This window comes from Lissotriton helveticus, chromosome 1_1, assembly GCF_964261635.1.
Source record: "Lissotriton helveticus chromosome 1_1, aLisHel1.1, whole genome shotgun sequence".
In the NCBI taxonomy this organism is placed as follows: domain Eukaryota; kingdom Metazoa; phylum Chordata; class Amphibia; order Caudata; family Salamandridae; genus Lissotriton; species Lissotriton helveticus.
In genome coordinates, this window is record NC_136057.1 from 1,958,825,025 (window position 1) to 1,958,843,426 (window position 18,402).

At 43.7% G+C, this 18,402-nt stretch overlaps 1 protein-coding gene across 3 annotated transcripts in view; it reads left to right on the plus strand.

Annotated features, from left to right (window-relative positions):
- Positions 1-10,297: 10,297 nt before the first annotated feature.
- Positions 10,298-18,402, plus strand: part of ZBTB41 (zinc finger and BTB domain containing 41) — a 275,820-nt gene continuing 267,715 nt past the window's right edge. The window contains exon 1 of one of the 3 annotated variants that reach the window (XM_078644047.1): positions 10,298-10,557. The gene's annotated coding sequence lies outside the window, so the exon portion shown is untranslated. Of the gene's footprint in view, positions 10,930-11,920; positions 12,044-18,402 lie in introns of those variants that run through there. The other 2 variants (XM_078644054.1, XM_078644038.1) reach the window with 2 other exon arrangements.

Consider the following 18,402-nt stretch of genomic DNA (forward strand, 5'->3'; position numbering starts at 1 on the left):
ACTGACTTTGGCGCAAGCCCTGGCCAGCCAGGGATCCCATTTCTAACACTTGGTGTGTTAGAGCCCTAGTTCAGACAAGGAGAATCCCCTCTCCTTCCGTCACACATCAGTAGTCCTCCAGTGACCCTACTATCTTATTATGCTCTATCCTGCCTACATACTAACACAGAGGAACTTCGTACACTTCTTGCAACACATGGATTAAAATGTTGTCTTGAGACGCTTGTACCTGTGAAAGACCACCAAAAAGATTGTCCATGAGCTTTTGAAAAAGTATTGCGGCTGAAGCGAGACCAAAGTGTAGCCTTAAATACTGGAAGGCACCAAAAGGAGTCACAAAAGCAGTAAGCGATTGACAACTCGGGGAAAGCTGAATCTGGTGGTATGCAGAATGTAGGTCGATGGTAGAGAAAAACTTGGATTTTCCGATATTGGCCAGGCTTCCATGAATATGAGGTAAAGGGTGACAATCGACGAGAATATTCTGGTTGAGAGATCTCAAGTCTACACATAACCTGAGATCTCCAGTCCTCTTCCTCCTTAAAACCACTGGAGAAACCCACTCTGAGGCATCAATAGGAGAAATAACGCCTTCGGATTTAAGTTTTGATAGTAACAATTTTAAATCATCTCTGACCCTGAGAGGCTCAGGTTTAACCTCATGTACAATTACCTTTAACAGTACCTACAGAATTTTGAACACATCAGGAAATGATTGTACTAAGTTATCAACAGTCTAGGAGAGCAAGGTCTTTCCATCCTATGATGTCCCTTCCTTTGACTGCCACATCAATTTTGGTTTTAGCAGATCTGCCTAAACACTCCACTTTGTCCCAGAAATAACCCAATAGATCAATATCTTGTTCTTCAAAAGCTTTGGGACTGATATCAGGAGTCAGATGCGGTAAGCCACTAGGCCATAACTTGTAAAATGTGCAATCCGCAAGAATACTGACAGGAGCTCCTGAGTCAGCCATAGCCAGACTAGTTTTACCATTGATTGAAATGTCAACTAAAGGCACTTTAAAATGTTGATCAGAATGTAGTATGGGCTCAGGAACATCAACAGTAATTATAATATTTTGAAATTGGGAAACACAATCTTAGACATCATGAGTGTCTAATGAAATGTTTGAGACTTTAACCATACTAGAGTTAATGTTTGACGCTGCGTTCATGCCTCCCCTGCACACACCTTGAAAATGGCCAAATTTGCAGCATTTAACGCATTTCTTACCTTTAGCTGGACTGTTAGGATAGTTTCCTATGTGGCTCCTAGAACCACAACAGAAACAAACCAATTGACTCCTAAAAGGTTGATTCTTGGAAAACCTTTTCTCAGAAAATTGCTTAGAGTTGATGGCACAAACAGCATTCTCATTAGACCCCAAATTCACAGTAGCCGGATGTATGGTGGATTGTGTAGGAAGAACCGTGGGTTGGTTTGAATGACTGGATAAAACTTTAGATGTAACGATCGACCTCTCAATGCTTTTGGCAATGTCAATCGTTTCTGCCAAAGTGGGATTTCGAGAAGTGAGAAGACGCTCTTGGATCTTTTTGAAATAGCAATTGAAAACAAATTGATCTCTTATATAAGTATCAACATTTGGACCAAACTCACATTTTTCAGCTAAAACTCAAAAAATCCTCCACTGATTCTTCGGAGGATTGCTTACACATAGCGAAATTAAACCTCTCTAGGAGGACACTTGAGGAATTGGAATATTGCTTTCCCATACGCAGCTTAGCTTCAATAAAAGCGTTCCGCACAGTATCTTCAGATGTAGGGGCAGGAAAACGTGGAAGGTTGTCAAAAACCCTGCGGCCAGACTCTCCAAGATGATTAATGAATAAAACTAATTTATTGAAGGAGAGTAACCATCAGCGTCAATAGCAGTAAGATAGTTCTCAAAGTCCGTTAGCCACTCTGTCCACTTTAAATCAGGTTTGCCTGGCTTTTGTAGAAAAGGTGGAGGTTGAATGACACCTTGACTGCTTGCCATAGTGAACAAAATTAATAAAACGGCAAGAAGAAACAAAATATATATATATATATATATATATATCACAAAACTATAGAAAATGGTGTGTGAATCACCAAAGAAATGAGGCTTCAAAATGACGTAAAGCAAATGGAGAACACAAGTAAATTGGTGTGTGAGTCACTGCAGAATAGGTGTCTCACAAGGGTACATAAACTCACTTGCACGATGAAAATAAGCTAAACAGGAGTGCGAATCACCGATCGTAGTGATGGAGCAAGGTTTCATACGTGAAGAAACTTGCTTGGACTCAATTCTCTCGAAATAACATGTAACAAATTAACCAACATGTTTTGTGAATACTAATAATTGCACCACACAACATATTTTCATCTAGGGGAAGTGTACCTATGTGCTTTACTAACAAGTAATCAGAGTGTCTTAAAAATGGCTGCTGAAAATGCGGGAACTCTTCTGCGCATGCGTTTACTGCATCTACGTAGTACGACGTTCTTTGCTTTTGGTGGGAATCCTTTGCAGCTGCGCAGTAGTGCCTAAATTGGCCGCTTCGAACCTCACATGCTAATGCATATGCTTTTGCTTGAACTAAACCTCGTGTGTTTTGCTAATCTGCTAATGAAATAGTTAAAAATAAAATAATGGGATTAGAGTAGAAATAAGGGGTATACAGTGCATTCATTTATTTTCGTATTCTAATGTGTCCTTCTGGGCCTGAAGGGTGACTTGAATCGCCATTTGGAAAACCTTCTGCGCATGTGCTGGGAACACTGCAAGACCTCGAGCGGTAACTTTGAATAACTGCCAAATTCCCATCTTAACCGTAATGTGACTGATAACTTTACCTCTTGACCTGGAGAGGGGAAGAACACTTGCTACAATTTATACATTGTATATAAAGAAATGTGAATGTTGATGGGAGGAATAAAAGCTTGGGAAAGTAAATTATGGGTGGGAATTTAGAACAATTAAACTAATGAAAAGTAATGTCACATTAGTATGGTGGGATGACCTCTCCCTGTCTTACTGACCAATCAAATGAAGGGAATACACAAAATGTGCCAAATTGGGGGTGGTACATACCCTGAAAATGGTATAACTAAGGTAGGCTTAGTCAGGTAGATTGTCTGACTTGCCACAGACCTGTCACTGACCCACCGTATGCTGAAGAAGATCGTGGATGTAGCGGAACTCAGAGGGCTGGTCGAGCACTCTGAAGAAGATTCAGGAAATTGCTGAAGGAGAAGACTCTATCCAATAGAAGGGGAACAAGAGTAGCTGCAGAAAGGGGAGTAACGCTGGTGTTGCACTTAGTGGAGGGTACCTGTCCTGTCCTGCGCCCGTCCTGACCTGTTGGCTCCTGGTTAGTCAGAAGCTCTTCTCTTTTCCAGCACTTGGCCAGGGATTGGTCCTCGCACCATTCTAGGTAAATATAAATCTGTGTGGTATGTCTTCGTACCGTTTCCCTTTCTCACCCTTCCCAGGTACCAATGTCTAGAAATTTTGCTACGTTTTTTCTTTGATCCTTATTCTTCTACTTGAAAAGTTATTAACCGACATGTATTGGTACTTGACTCACAAAATATTGCATAGCTAAAGTGTTTAAAACCTTCCCGAGTCTGTGGTTATTCCATTAAATAAAGTACATTTTTATTCTATACCTATTATTCTAACTACCTGATTCATTTGCCTAAGAAATTAGAAGTGACAAGGAACTGGTAAGTCATGGTGTACAGGCATAAATCATAATAAGGTAAATAAACCCTGATCGCCAGAAAATAGATTACCGGTTTATAGTGTGTATGTTTACGGGTCCAGGTGAGTATGGTGTTTTAGAAATATCCTAACCTGATAATCTCGCGCCATCAGTAGCGCCGCACACAATAGTAGATGCAGAATAGTTATAGCATGGGTGAAACTGCAAAAAATTACTGATGGTGTAAGAATCACTGACTGCAGTGTCGCACCAATAGGAGAAGTTGTTGGAGTCAGAGGAAAATCCTCTTCAAGACTCACCCAAGATGGCCGCTATGCGTGTGACGTCAAGACGCTTCCCACAATGCCAAGCAGGACTTCCTGTTGCGGTGACGTCTGGCATACAGGAAGAATGTAGGAGTAGATGTCGGAACTCCCAGGCTTGAGGAATCCAAAATGACAAAGGTGAGGGCGAGCCCGGAGGCTGCTCAGCCAGTGATTTTTTTGAAAATGTGGCCGACCAAGGGAAGGAAAGAGTTGGAGGCAGTAGAAATAAAACAAATTGACCAACCTCGTAAAAGGCACCAAACGCAGGGTGCCGAGAGAGAATCCACCCCACTCCTGGTACCAAAATGTAGTGGGGTGGCAACAGAAACTCACAAAGGCGTCACTTTAAATCCAGAGGAGGTTTATTAGAATAAACCATGCAAGCATACAAACAATAAGGAGCCCACGGCAGTAGCAGCTGCACGGCAAGGAAAAAAAGCAGCAACTGCTGGGGCCAGAGTAGAACATAGCATGACACAATAGGAATTCCAGGGAAAACATACTGAAGGTTAAAGGAACAGTGAGCAACTTACCACAGGCATACAGAGAAAAGCATGGAGAGAAGACACAATGTTTGATGTAGGTTATTTCCTGCAATAATTAGTGAGACAGACAAAAAAAACGAGAAGAAATCTGATTAATCTAAAAGTGAGAAAAGGAAGAGGGACAAGGAAACTCATTCTGATATATCCAATGATGACGATATGTTCTTACAGGATCTATAAGATTCAAGACCTCCTCCTTACAGGGATGATACACAGGCATTGAGATTGCCACTACAGGATACTGATGCAGGTGAACTAAGAACGGGTAAGCATGTAATAACTGTACCCAGTGCACCACCTGAGTTTACCAGAACCATCTTCACCTTCTCCTAGAGCATGGGTACTCACAAACTTTCTCTCGAGGGACAAATTTACAGTGCGGTTTGTGTCCGAGGGCCGCACCAGCGGGGGCGGGGTCAGTGGGGGAGGGGTCGGGGCTAGAGCAACAAAAAAACTGTGACCATGAGGTTGAACACAGGTCCCTGCAGCTGACGCCTTCGTCCACTGAGCCACCAGACCCGGCATATACACATCTCTCTCTCTCTCTCTCTCTCTCTCTCTATCTATCTCTCTCTCTCCCTCCCTCTCCATCTCTCTCCCTCTTTCTCTCCCTATTTTCCCTCTGTCTCACTCACTGACTGTCTCACTCCCTATCTCTGTCTCCCTCTCTCTGTCTGTCTCCCTCTCTCTCTCTGTCTGTCACCCTCTCTCTCTGTCTCCCTCTCTCTCTCTCTCTGTGTCCCCCTCTCTCCTTCCCTCTCCCTCTCGTCTCCCTCTCTCTCCTTCCCTCTCTATCTCCCTCACTCTGTCTCCCTCCTCCCTATGTCGCCCTCCTCCCTCTGTCACCCTCCTCCCTCTGTCACCCTCTCCCCTCCCTCTGTCACCCTCCTCCCTCCCTCTGTCTGTCACCCTCCTCCCTCCTTCTGTCACCCTCATCCCTCCCTCCGTCTGTCACCCTCCTCCCTTTCTGTCACCCTCCTCCCTCCCTCTGTCTCCATCCTCCCGCCTACCTCCCTCCCTCTGTCACCCTGTCTCCCTCCCTCTCCCTCTCTTTGTCTCCCTCCCTCTCCCTTTCTCTGTCTCCCTACCTCTCCCTCTCTTTGTCTCCCTCTGTCTGTCTCCCTCCCTCTTCCTCTGTCTCCCTCTGTCTGTCTCCCTCCCTCTCCCTCTCGTTGTCTCCCTTCCTCTATCTCCCTCCTCCCTATGTCTACCTCCTTCCTCTGTCTCCATCCTCCCTCTGTCTCCCTCCTCTCTGTCTCCCTCCTCCCTCTGCCTCCCTCTGTCGCCCTCTCTCTGTCTCCATCTGACTGTCTCCCTCCCTCTGTCACCCTCTCCCTCCCTCTGTTTGTCTCCCTCTGTCTGTCTCCGTCCCTCTCTCTATCTCCCTTTCCCTCCCTCCCTAGCTCTCCCTCCCTTTCCCTCCCTCGCTCTCCCTCTGTCTGCCTCTCTTTCCCTCCCTCCCTCGTTCTCCCTCTGTCTGTCTCCCTTTCCTGCCCACCCTTTCCTTCCCTCCCTTTCCCTCTGTCTGCCTCCCTTTCCATCCTTCGCTCTTCCTGTCTGCCTCCCTCCCTTTCCCTCCCTTGCTCTCCCCGTCTGCCTCCAAGCTTTCCCTCCCTCCCTTCCTTGCTCTCCCTCCCCCTCCCTCCCTCTCCCTTCCTCTACCTCCCTCCCTCGCTCTCCCTCTGTCTGCCTCCCTTTCCCTCCCTCCCTCGCTCTCCCGCTGTCGGCCTCCCTTTCCCGCCCTCCCTCGCTCTCCCTGCCCTTTCCTTCCCTCCCTCGCTCTCCCTGTCTGCCTCCCTTTCCCTCCCTCACCTCGCTCTCCCTGTGTGCCTCCCTTTCGCTCCCTCCCTCCCTTTCCCTCCCTTTCCCTCTCTCGCTCTCCCTCTGTCTGCCTCGGTCTCCCTCCCTTGCTCTCCCTCTGTCTGCCTCCCTTTCCTTCCCTCGCTCTCCCTCCCTCTCCCTCTGTCTGCCTCCCTTTCCCTACCTCCTTTCCCTCCCTCCCTGGCTCTCCCTCCCTTCCTCTCTCTCCCTCCGCCTTCCTTCCACTCCCTCCTTCGCTCTCCCTGTCTCCCTCCCTTTCCCCCTCTCCCTCGGTCTCCCTCTGTCGGCCTCCCTTTCCCTCCCTCCCTTCTTCGCTCTCCCTCCCTCTGCCTCCCTTTCACTCACTCACTCCCTCCCTCTCCCTCTGTCTGTCTCTGTCTCCCTCCCTCTGTCTCCCTCCCTCTCCCTCCCTCTACCTCCCTCTGTCACTGTTTGTCACCTCACCCTGCCTGTGTGTGCCCAGGCTGAGATAGCTTCCTGGGCACACACACACACAGCCGCACCCGAGCACTTCACAGGTCTTTAAAAGACCATTTGTATGTTAATGAGGCTTTTGTATTTCACCTCTTAGCACCCCAGCAGCTCCACTATCACTGGAATGCCGGGGCCCCCACAGAGCAGCAGAGTCTCTCGGAGTCGCGCGCAGTGTTTGCAGACACTCTTTAATTATTTTTTTTAAAACGCGGGTAAAATGTATGCAAGGTCCGCAGGCCGCCAAGGAAGGCTTGCCGGGTCGCTGGCGGCCCGCGGGCCGTACTATGAGTATTCGTGACCTAGAGGGATTATTGTTACACCTACTGTTGATACAGCTATTCAAGTTATTGAGGCTGCTGTTACTACAGTGCAACTGACTGAACAAGAGAGGAAAGAAATTAATACTCGGAATCTGAAAATTGAGTTTGAGAAATTTTACAGGGTACAATTGATGTAGAGAGACTGTACAATGTGAATGAACTGAGGTATCTGATAAAGAAAGCGTCTAGGTGTGTTTGTAAACACAATAAGCTTAAAAAACTAGAATAGGAGATTGATTTATACAAAAAAAGGAGTTTGCTTAGAAACATTAGAATGGATTTGAGTGAAAACGAAAAATGTGTAAGATCCAGATTAAAACATGAACTGATAATATATAGAGTGAAAAGTCGCCAAGGGTCACCTTGCTCCACATACAAGCAAACAACCCTATTTTGTTTGTTTTACTCTACAATATGGGTATTGTATTGCTGTTCTCGGCCCTCGACTGAAAACTTTATAGCCGTCGACTTTGCTAAAGGTTGTTTATGTTTTATCATACTGCAACCTGATCATGAAGCCATTAACCAACAGTGACGCAACAATAGCCCCCGCAGCCCCTGCGGTTGTCCCCGAGATTCAGGGGTCCCATCTGGCACAGTGCACAGGCACCTGCTGAGAGCTCCAGACTGGATCCGGGGTGTGGGGAGTTAGCCCTCTATGTACTTTGCAAGGGGGACCCCACGAGTTTTGTTATGCCACTGAACCAAGACTAGGTACCACCTTTCCCAGGCAAAAAGATGGGCTATTTCCTCACGTTTTTAGGATTCTGCAAATGAAGGAATGCGATTTTTCAAATAGGAATTTATGCAAAATCCTCTATGTGTTTACTTCTAACATAACTTTCCTGTCCCTGTTTACTTTACGCTTTAGAACTGTTTTTAATTTGTTTTTTTCTCGCATGTGCTGTTTTATCTATGTACTGATAAGTGGGGGGAAAATACCAGCCTATAGTAATTTCCTTTATTTTTTTACTGGTCTGAACAGTAAAATACTGCACATAGCCATACAAAATCGAGCCAGGGGTTACTCCATCAGACACTAAGCCCTTTCTTGGCTGATGGAATCAAGGGTACAGCAAGCAACACTGAGGAGGTGTTGGCTAAAACCCGTCATAAGTGATGTCAGAAACAGTGTTGGCTAAAACCAGTGCTTTAAATGGGAAAATATAAGTGCAGGTACTCATTAAATTGAGTTAGGGGTGTGGTTAGTGGGCAGGGTTAGAGGCCGAGCAAGACATGCTGATACAAAGACACTTCTATTGAGTATTCATTTTACCTTTAAACTGCCCTTGATAGTAGTCTCAAATTTAGGATATGTACAGATTAACTGGTACATATGCTAATAAAGGGCGGTGTGAAGACTTGTTTGGAACAAGCCCTAAATCATAATGGAAGAAGCTTGTAAACTATGAGTGCAGCCAGGCCATCTACAGTACTATTAGCACTTTCAGGCTAATAATCAGTGCGTCCCAGAACCAATGAGATGCTGGCATAAATCATTAATAATGAGTTCTACACCACTCCGACTCGCTACGACCACTGGACTCAAAGGGCTTCAGACCCCAGCCCCACCCCCCCAGTTTTTGAGTTGCTGTAGACTGGCTTCTCTGGTGTCTATCTTATCGCAGCCGCACCGAGTACTTCACTGGTCTTTAAAAGACCATTTACTTGCTAACGAGGCTTTGTTGTTTTTCACCCCTTCTTAGAACCCCTGGATCTCTACTCTGCCTATTGCTGGAAGAAGACACCCTCCCCCCCAACATTTTTTAATAAACCCCCTCCTCTCTCCCAAAAACGTGGTGCTAGTTGCGTCTCTGACACCACTTGCAGGACATACCAAAACACGTGAGAAATGTATTAATCTAACCAAAACGTGTTAACTCATTACATGAAATGAAGGGTAAACACGAAATGTTAATGGTTCCTTGTTGTTGTAATATTTGCAGCCTCCTAATGTCATACTCTTCCTACTTGCTTGACTTAAGTGAAATCCTTACATCTTGTAGAGTGCGCACACATACACCCAGAAACGAGCATTCCTCACATTTCTTTTCAATACCCTTTAAGTGTCCCGATTCTCTTCCTTTATGATCTAATTTCTCTGACAAACATACACAATATAAGGCAAACACGAACACATATGCAGACAAATACACAAAAGGCTCCCTTCGATTATTCCGTAGTTACTTCTCAGCACCAGCGACTGTGTAAATGAGATTGACAGAGCAGGGCCTGGATGGGGACTTCTCTCAGACACAGCAGGACGGTGAAATCTACAACACCCGGACATCCCACATCCCGTGCATAATGCAAATGAGCCGCTGCTGAATGGTTCAGCAGTGGCACAGTTAAGGGCTAGAGGCGCTTTGGATGTCAGAGTGCCCTACAGATCTGCTCCGCTTTGACTGCCTCGAGCTCAGCAGCACTAAGCAGCAATGAGCGAACATTTCTTGCGTACCGGTACTATCCTTGACAGTGGAGAAGTCCCGTACTCAGCTCGCTAAAAATGAGAAGTGCCGGTACTCAGTACCTGTGAGTACCGGCCCATTTAAAGCACTGGCTAAAACCCGCCACAAGTGATGTCACAAACAATGTCAGTAAACAAGCACACACAATCCCTCAAAATTCAATCTATTAAATTATTTTTAGGGTACATTCTTACTAATATTTTAATCTCGAAACAAGACCAGTTATTTTCTCAATTATGCTACGTTTTAGGGAAACTAAAAAAAAAAACCTACGTTGACGTGTACCGCTACTTTCTTTTTATATTTTGTTCGACCTACTCAGTCGTGTACGTGAAAATAACATCATACTGAAGTTCAACCCACTGTGAATTGATTGACGTTCTCGACACGGTTTGAGACTTGAGTCCTAAAGTCGCGAAATGTATCTAAATAGGAACCAGACGCCGAGGAAAACTCGTGTACCGTCCGTGGCACACACGACAATGACCGACTGACGATGACGTGCCCTCAACCAATCCCTTGCCACGGTACAGTCTCTGAAGCCTAACAGCCAATGACAAAAGAGTTTTGTCCTAGCCAATCATATGAGCAATCATTTTCTCCAACAAATCAAATGTCATTTCGCATTCACGCAGCCGCCGAATGTCTTCTCCAATGTGAGTGGTTGGAAGAACCCGGGTCCTGAAGATCTGGCTCTGCTACCAGTGCTATCCTTAGATAAGGGACTGAAGACCTCTGTTGAAGGAGTAATAGGGAACAAGGTGTTTCTGTCTCAAATCATGGACTGTCTATAGAAATTCAGAAAAGATGATCCTACATGAGTAATGGCACACAATGGGTTGAAACAGAGACGGCCGGGTCATTTCAGAACACTCGCACCGGACGGCCTGGAAATAGCAATGAGGTAGAGAGGGAATGTGATATGTGGGAGGGGGCAGAGTCCCAGGCAAATCGGTAAGGGGCGGGTGTATGAAATGAGACAGTATGCTGTCTGTGGCGGGTGTTGTGACTTTAGTGCATGTCCGATTTTCGATATTGACTGTGGAAATTGTAAGAGCGTTCCACGGGTGAGGAGACAGTTGTGGAGTTCAGTAGGAGTAAGAGACTTTCTGAATAGCTGGAGCTACTGGTGGGGTGTGGATCTGATAAAAACGCGTGAAAAACGTTATTTGTAGCGACATAATTATTAAAGGAGCATTTAAGGTGCCACATTTAATGCCTGTGGACCGTACTTCAAACCGTGGCTGTGATGAACATTTGGAACGATACTTGAAAGGTAAAACTGCAGAAGTAACTGAAGAAAACACCACCTCAGAAGCGCCTGTAGCCCACTGGGTCTTTTAGGAAACAGTGACAGGCTATGCATCAAGGAGAAAGATGCTGCAGGAAAGGACTAGCCTGCTGCTACTTTATTGAACCTTAGGGCAGTGGTTCTCAACCTTTTGACTTCTGGGAACCCCCACTTAATCATTACTGGAACCCAGGTACCCCCACTGAATCATTTTTGGATTCCAGGGACCTCCCACTGAGTCATTACTGGAAGCTGGGGGCTGGGCCTAAGCATTGTCGATGGTTTGACCCGCAAAACAGTACACAGAAAACGCAGAAAAAAGCATTCAGCAAACAAATACACAAATAATGACATAGTTTATTTAATTTGCAAATATAAATTACAAAAAAATCTAAATATTAATTTACATCACTACTCATCCCTGTGTTGGGTGCCCGAGCGATTTACATCACACACATGGAGGCAATAAATCATAGCAGTGAATACATCAATGTACAGGAAATGTTACATAAGACAATTAGAGTTATAAGGGGTAGGAATCACATATTGGCTATACTTGTAGACGTATGTTAAGAGTGATCGGAAGAAACAAAGTCAGGATATAAAATGTAATGCATTGATTGTGGTTTTCTATACTGACAAGACTATTACCACCCAGAGGAACCCTTCTTTGCAAACTTGGAATAATAACAGATCGAGAAAAAAAACAAGAAGTATCTACATCCATGACTTAAAAGCTCCTTGATGTCTGTTAATAGAGCTTTATGCTATATTAGAAGGATTGCAGCTTATGAAGTGGAATTAAAAAAATAGATCTCGGTGTGAAAAGCAGAAGCCGACTTACCTATGTACATAAAATACACATCTGTGTTCTGCATGTTACACAATGTGCTTTGCAGCAGGTACAATAACCCTCTATGCTACTTTGTGAGTCAAAACTGTGACTGGACAACACACAGAGCTCTCATAGAACGTTAACCACTAGAATTATCTTACCACTATTATCATAGATCCTCAAAATTGATGGGCATACAAAAAGCTCTGCAGCAGGTGCCTTAACCCTATACAGTATTTTAAAATGCAGCCTCTTTGTGGCCAAGTAAGTAAAACAGATTTACTATCACATATGTCCTTGTTGCCAATTTCTTTGCAGAAGTTCTTTAAATGTATATGTTAACTGCCAGACTCTGCTTTTCAAGCTGTACCTCTTGTGACTCCAACCCCTTCCTCTGCCACATCTTGACTTCCAATTTATGGGTTGCCAGAGTACATTATTTCCAATTCTGACTCTGGTCCTGTGAGTGAGAATATTGTTCTTGTGCCACAAGTGGAGCTTTGTTTCTTTTATAACAATTGGACCTGAAATGTCAGCAAATGTGGAGCATCCAGTACCTCAGTGATGTATTTTCTAAATAGTCCATTAGTTTGTGCCAAAATGTGCATGTTGGCCATCACCGCTTACAGTAGAGGGACTTGCTCTAAGCGTTCCATCCAAGGTTGAGGTGTGTGTGCCAGTTGACTCTTGCCAATTGTCAGCAGAGCACAGGTATTTAATATACTGTGGTTGTTCCAGCTTACATAGACCCTTGGTTGAGGGGTTTTGAGATCATTCCTCTTGTTGACAGAGTCTTATTAATTGTATTTTGAGGTTATTACATTATCTTGAGGTAGTTGAAGGACTCACACCCTCATTCTACCTCTAAGTGCCTGGTGTGTTTGCTACATACCCTTTACTTGTGGGGTTTCAAACAATGGGATGGCTGACAAATCTTGAGGAGGGGGTGCTAAACTTGCAGATGAATGGTAGCATATTTAAATTAGTATGATCTTCACTTCATAGACCCATAATTCTTTGTGCAAGGCTTCAACTCTGCATGTTGATTTCCAGGAAGGGAAAAAAACTTAGCATTGCATTAACTAAAAAGAATAAAGATCTTTTGTCACTGTTATTAAGACGCCGAGGATGAGTGCTACTATTGTTACTGTGGAAAAGATAAGTTGTTTGTGCTACTATATATTGTGTTTTGTGACTCTGGATTCAAGATGTGAGGCCTTTAGTTTTGTATTCTTTATTGCTTTGCAGTATGAGTGTCTTTTTAAAGTTATCGAATTATTATGTTAGCACAGCTTGTGGTTTACAAAAGAAGTGTTGCATATTTCTGATGTGTGCTTTGTTTAGTAAAGTATTTAATGGATGGAAATGCTATTGAGTATGTGCAGTATTTTAGAAGGATGTTGTGCTATATTTGTGGGGGAACTTTAGAGTGATGTAGATACTGTGTCAGCACTCTTGTGGTCACATGCATTAGGACTAATTTGAAGTGCCACCCCTAAAGAGTTTTGCATTAGATAGAAGTCCCCTCATTGTTACTGTGCGCGCCCCCAGCACAGCGGGGGAATTAGCCCCACAGGCAAGGGGTTAATAAATATCTAGCCCACATAAGGGTACACATGGCTCCTGACTTGCCTTTCAGTTTATTGCTAGCAGGGGCAGAAATCTTTCTCAGATCATGTTTAAGAACTCTCACTGTTACCATCCCTCTTGCTGACCATGGCATGCAAGACCATTGGGTTTTTAGGAAGATGATTCCTGATAGACTGGTGTAGGTCATTAAACTCTGTAATCATACGCACAGGTTGTTTCTGATGTTGTGTGCGAATATTTGACCTCAGTGTGTCTTCTCTCTTGACTCTCTTCTATTCTATTCTCAGCTTTGTGTAGTAGTTGGATAACCCCTTTTCACAAATTTCTTCTTCATTTCTTTCTTTGGACCTCCTGTAAAAAAGAGGACCTCCCTTGTCCTGCGCCGTCTGAATTTTCCACTTTACTCTCGCTAACGCTTATGGCGCTCAGTGAGGTGCTGCTTGAGGAGACTGACGTCTGTCCTGTACCTGTTCTACTGGTTTGATCTGCCTTAGACATGTTATGAACAAATGAATTATATTTTTTAGTGTGAGTAAAGATCCTGCCTTCTTTCTAATCTGTCTCATCTCTCTTAAGCTGTCTTGCCATCCTGTTCTTTATTTCATTCTGGTGTTTGATTAGAACGTCCTCCAGAATGGCGTAGTTTTTAACTGTTGCCTCTGGGAGATTCAAATCTCTGATTTCTTGTTCAAGGGTGGCAATTTCAGTCTGAAGTTTATTAACTTTGCGATCTGCACTCTCAATTAAAATGTCCATAAGAGTATTAGAGTTGCAGGTCAACGCCTCTTCCCATTTTCCTACAAGATCTATGTCTAAGTCGTCATAGGTCAGAAAGATATATGCTCGGAGCCCTCTCAGGATTCGTTTTAATCTTAAGTATTCTTTAAGCGTGGTGCCGTCCCACCATTTAGAGTTTTCTTGTTTCTTAAGTCTCTCTAATTTTATGAATTTATCTCTAAGTCCTTCTCTTCGAGAAGGGTTCCCACTGGTAGAGGCAATGTGAGTAGACATGCCTTTTGCTAAGTTGTCAAATAGTTCTTCTGCAGCTTTGTTCCTGTCCATTTTTGTTGGCTAGGTAAGTAAACCTGTGAAAATAATTTATAAATGTGTTATCTGCGCTGCGGCTGCCTCCCTGGACAAAGGGGTACTAGTCAAGAAAAAGGGTTTTTAAGTGACCAGGTATTTTCTAGGCGCTCTGCTATAGTGGACGCAATGGTTCGATAGGAGAAGATGTCGCTAAAGGGTGCAACTAGGTGAGGGGATGAGCCCTTTAACCCCCCAATTGAGTGCGGGAAACAGCCCTCACAATACAAAATTTGAGCATAAACCTAGGCACACATAAATTGGATGTAACAGTCTGTTAGTATAGACATATATAGTACATTATGCAAGCCAACAAATACAGAGATGATCTCTTGATGGGTTTAGAATCCGTTCAGTCTTTAATTTTCGATAAAACCAGCCGACGCGTGTTTCGTCGCATTTGGAACAATCTTTCAGCGACTTCCTCAGAGCTGGGCGAGAATACAAGGGAAACGAAAGGACATATATATCATGATGTAGATGGATGTATGACCAAAACATATGATGTGACTCATATCACATTTTTAAAGGTGTCTAGAAGGTGGCAACCCAAAACTCATAACCTGTTTTGAAAACACAAGTGCAGGTGAACCAGTCACGTATGAGTAGTAGCGGTGGAAAAACCATACCGTGGAAACACAAAATAGCCCAGGTTGGAGACTGCTAAATATCCTCCTAGTGATAAAGTGCCTATATATAAAAAAAAACAAAAAAAACAATTGTGAAGAGACTGAATTTAGCAATTGCCACAAAGAAATGAAGAAGAGATTTGGGAAAAGGGGTTATCCAACTACTACACTACACAAAGCTGAGAATAGACTTAAGAGAGTCAAGAGAGAAGACACACTGAGGCCAAATATTCGCACACAACATCAGAAACAACCTGTGCGTATGATTACAGATTTTAATGACCTACACCAGTCCATCAGGAGGAGCTTCACGAAACACTGGGGCATCTTACTAGCGGACAAAGCCATCCAGGAACATATCTCCAATCACCTGCAGATCAATTTCAGAAGGGGTAAGACACTCAGGAATAGATTGAGTCCGGCCATACCACGTAGCATTACTGGTTCCACCTGGTTAAGACCACATACCCTTGGCGTCTATAAGTGTGGTTTCTGTGCAGTATGTAGGTGGGCCAAACATGGTACAAGACATTTTTCAAATATGGATGGAGAAAAATATGACATCAAAATTAACATCAACTGTACGACCAGATTCGTGATATACATCATTGAGTTCATGTGTGGCAAATTCTATGTTGGTAGCACCATCAGACCTTTAAAGGATAGAATTACTGAACACATCAGAGCTATTGTTAAGCGGGACCCCAAATACCCTGTGGAACTACATGCGGCGGCAAGTCCAGCACAGGATACAGATAAAAAAGTCATATTCTTTGGTATAGATGTGATACAGCCTAATATACATACAGGGTGGCAACAGAGAACTCCGATTGAGACGCATAGAGGCTATGTGGATTATGCAACAACATATTACGACCATGAGATGCAATATTTCCTGGGGGACTGATAAAATACCCTTTGAGAGCATAGCGCACACCACCTGTTTTTCACGTGGTTACATTGTGAAAACTTTATTGGTCAAACTTTGTAGGCACTGTTGAATGGCTTCCTAAGTCTTCTGACTGTCTTTCAGCGTAATCACTGCAGTTTCATTACCTGCCTTGATTTTCATGCGACATAAAATCTCTTGCCCACCTTTCGGATGGTAAACATGACCTGTTATACGATAATGTCCTCACCGTGACAGGTTTTATACACTCCATTCAATTTGTTTTTCTATTTACCATCACGACAAACTTAGTAGAACCAGGCCCGCGACACGCAACGCATTAACATCTCATCGTTGTTCATATGTTGATAATCCGGGTACAAGGGTTAATGCTGAGACCTATAATCCCCAAGAATAATTAGACCTCTCCTACCTCTTTTCCAGAATGACTCCTTTAACGTATACTGACAGTTTTTATTTATCGTATTATGCCCTCATCCTGTTTTGTTCTGTTTTTTATCCTTATTACGTTCTACTAGATTTGTCTCTGGCCAGAATTTGTGACAAGATCCAACATATGAGGAAATATGCTCATAGAGCACTTCTTTTTAGATAACGTGTTTGTTCTTATACCACCACATCGTGATGTCTTCTGTTGAACAGTGGTGGTTATCAGAGTATTGCCCTTGTAGATATCTACACCACTGATATGTTTACGTAACGTCATAGTACCAGATGAATATAACATGTGAAGTTTTATTTATATAAAAGAATACACAAAGAAAAGGGTATGATACCCATGTATTCACTATCGGGCAGTCACAGGGTTGTCCCATTTCGTCTCAAAGAAAATACTAGGAGATATTACAACATTGCACCTGATGATTACAACATGATTAATGTGTTTATATCATGAAAATAACGGAGCATTTTAATCAACAGAAGAATACAGTATGCAAAGCTTTATATTTGTACAAGATAAATACACTATGGAAGGGGTTAATACCCATGTTATAATTTGTGCGAAGTCACAGGGGTGCACATTAAATCATGTCCCCCGGTATACGCTTTTTTCACAAATCTCTTTCACTCCTAGTCTATTTTTCCTCTCTAATACCAGCATTTATGCATTTTTTCCGACGTAGTACCCACAGTATTACGGATCTTTATCGTTCTCCATCTTCACAATGTTTAATTAATTTACCACCGGAGTTCCGTAACATTGTCACGCTACACCTTTGACACAATCTACTTCTGAAATACGACTTTTCTATTCATGTAATAACGGTCACATAGCTGCAAGCATACGGCAGAGTGATGCACCCCTCTAGGAGCCTACAGTTGCCATGGCTCCCACGTTTCCATAACACTACGGTTACCGGTCTACGCTCTAGTTTCCAGGAACCATGACAACGCGAACCAGCAATTGATATAAAAGCGCTTCCGGGTCACGTGTCTGCTACCAGGAACACAGTGACCCGTGTCCGATACACAGAGGTACACATACTGCAAGGTAAGATCTATTCCCCCTTCGGCCACTATTTTTCTTCATGATCTAATGGCATGCTCCCTTTGTGGAGTTTGATTTTTAAACTGACATCGGAATCTGTGTTTCCGATTAACGACGCACGAGGAGTTATCCGTTCCTCTTGTTCTATTGTTCCCCACAGTGTCCACTGAGACCAACTACCATACCCTGGCAAGTTTTGGCTCAATTCTCACTTGGTTTGTTGGGCTCGAACGTGCCACAGTGCAGCACGGGGTGGATTGTTGAAGCCAGTTTCAGTTTTATGTTTTGCAGTTTCGGCTCTACCACAGGCTCTTTCCGGTTCACCCTTTCAATACCATTGGGTTTCGAAATACCGAAGCGCCTACAAACGTGTTATGCTTTTTTGATACAGATCCTCCGGTGCGAGTTCCTTCCTCCTTTTTCTTTTCTTTTAATACTACCATGAGTTGACATAGTGATTAGAAAGTTTAGACGACAACTTGTGTGCCACCGGTGCAGCAATAAAGAGACTTAAGGAAATTATTTTTCCTTTCTCTTCTTACTTTCCCTCAGATCCCCTTGCTTACTATCGAAGCTGACCAATTTGTCTTGGGCCCGGCCGGGTCGGAATTACCACCGGCTGAGGACCTTTACATACATAATATCTATGCCTTTACTTTCGTGTCCAACCCGGTATCGTATCCCCCAATACGTACTCCGTCCCACTAAGCTCCTTGTTTCTTTAGCTCCTTCTTTCTACTTATCCAACTCACGCTCCTTGCCTCGGAAGTTCAAAACAGTTCCATTTTATGGACCTCCTTTATCTCCGTTTTTGTCCCCGTTCTTCTCGCTCCTTCGCTTTGTCCCCTTTTCTTTCCCTTCACAGACAATCCATCGATTTAATATCCTTGAATACAGGTTAGATAGTTTCCTTTTCCACAAA